At 38.2% G+C, this 1,902-nt stretch overlaps 1 non-coding gene across 1 annotated transcript; it reads left to right on the top strand.

Annotated features, from left to right (window-relative positions):
- The first annotated feature begins 1,193 nt into the window (after positions 1-1,193).
- LOC121253767 lies at positions 1,194-1,300 on the top strand. The gene has a single exon (XR_005938486.1). It is a non-coding gene; the product is annotated as a small nucleolar RNA R71 (small nucleolar RNA).
- The last annotated feature ends 602 nt before the right edge of the window (positions 1,301-1,902 follow it).

The following is a 1,902-nucleotide window of genomic DNA, read 5'->3' as shown; positions in this document are numbered from 1 at the left end:
ACATGGAAGATAAACTCCCCCCTTCACTAATCGGCCTCAAGGGTTTCTCTTAGAAACCCTAAATCATTTCCAAGAAAAATAGTAGAAAGTGTGTGTTTTATCATTTCTCAAAGTCTAATGAGATTTGAATCTAGAGCCACTCTTCTCTTGGGCTTAAATTACTACATCAAAGGCTTCTAAGGCCTTTTAAAGTAACTAAGGCTACTAAAATACCATGGCAACCTAGAACAATTCTAAGGGGCCAAGCCTAGATGAAACTTGGGCCATTACAGTGGTAAAGGAATTGAGGATCATAAATTGAAGGAGAAAAAGTTTCAGATATAAACTCCCTAGATTTCTTGAATTTTGCAGCCCCTTTATTCTCCTTAGTCATTTTAGTATGCTGGTCGGCAACATCCCGCTCTGCTTCTTTCACCTCGTACTCCATTTCCTTCTTCTCAGACACCACATTTTCGACAATTTCTGCATTTGGCTCGGTATTTACTGTCTGTGGCTAGTCATATGTCCACCCACTTCTCAATGTTATGGCTTTGACATGTTCCTTCAAATTGGTCATAGTGTTGCTCAGTAAAGTCCCCGTTGTCTTCTCGGTAGGCATGTTTGAGAGTTGACTGATTTGTGCCTTAAGATTGCAGATTGAAGCCAAGTTGCTTTGGATCACCATATTAGTCTTTTGCATGTACTGCATAAACATATCCTCAAGTGTCAGTTTTTTCTCTTGTTGTGGAAACTATTGAGGTGATCCAGCCGGCCCTTGATTATTGCTCCTTGAAAAGTTAGGGTGATTTCTCCATCCGGGATTGAACGAGTTTGAATAAGGATTATTTTGACATTGGAAATTAGACACATAATGAGCTTGTTTATAACTCGGTTGGGTAAAAGGATTGCCCACTTGGCAATCTACACTTGAATGATTTCCTATACAATGATCACAAACAACATTAGTTTGAATAGCATTAACGTTCATCGTATCTACTTGTTGTGATAGATTTGTCATCTCCACCGCCAATGTGGTAATAAAATCAAGTTCAAAAACTCCTGCCGTCTTTCTTGGCATTGCTCTTTCTGCAGACCATTCATACGCAGGTTCATGGGTCTTACTCATTAATGCTCCTCCTGCGGCAACATCAACCATAGATCGATTCTTGGGTCCCTAACCATTGTAAAATGTCTATACTTGAAGCCAGGCTGGGAGGTCGTGAAGTGGACACTTGCGCAATAAATCCTTATAACTCTTTCATGTCTCGTATAATGATTCACCCTTAAATTGGGTGAAGGTAGTGATATCATTCCTTAGTTTCGCTGTATTGGCCGAAAGGAATTATTTTGCTAAGAATTTTCGTGCCAACTCCTCCTAGGAGGTGATGATGCTAGGCAGTAAAAAGTTCAACCAAGCCTTTGCTTTTTCCCTAAGTGAGAAAGGAAAAACTCTCAATCGAATCACATCATCTGTCACTCCATCTTGTTTAAAAGTATCACAAATTTCTAAGAAATTTGCAATATGGACATTAAGATTCTCTTGTGACAGCCACCCAAATTGGACGGTTTATTGAATCATTTGAATGTGGATGGCTTGATTTCAAAGTTATTGGCTTGTATAGCTGGCCGCCTTATACTAGATGTTGCCCCAATGACAGAGGGCATAACATAGTCTCTTAATACCTTGTGCTCCTGGTCGGCTATATTAAATTTAGATATGGTGACTTCTTTCTTTTTCTCTTTATTAATATGACGTAAGGTTCTTTCAATTTCAGGATCGAAAAGTGTATCCTTTAATGATTTAGATTGGGGCATGCACTTCTAATTCCTAACAAGAAAAGTCAAACGGAAATCTAATTTAAACCAATTTTTTTAAAATAAAATAAAATCTAAAGTACTAAAAATCTAGCTTGTATTAATATC

The sequence above is a fragment of the Juglans microcarpa x Juglans regia genome, chromosome 2S (genome assembly GCF_004785595.1).
Source record: "Juglans microcarpa x Juglans regia isolate MS1-56 chromosome 2S, Jm3101_v1.0, whole genome shotgun sequence".
Classification (NCBI taxonomy): domain Eukaryota; kingdom Viridiplantae; phylum Streptophyta; class Magnoliopsida; order Fagales; family Juglandaceae; genus Juglans; species Juglans microcarpa x Juglans regia.
Note: the sequence above shows the minus strand (reverse complement) of the source record. Positions and strands in the feature narration are given on the sequence as shown.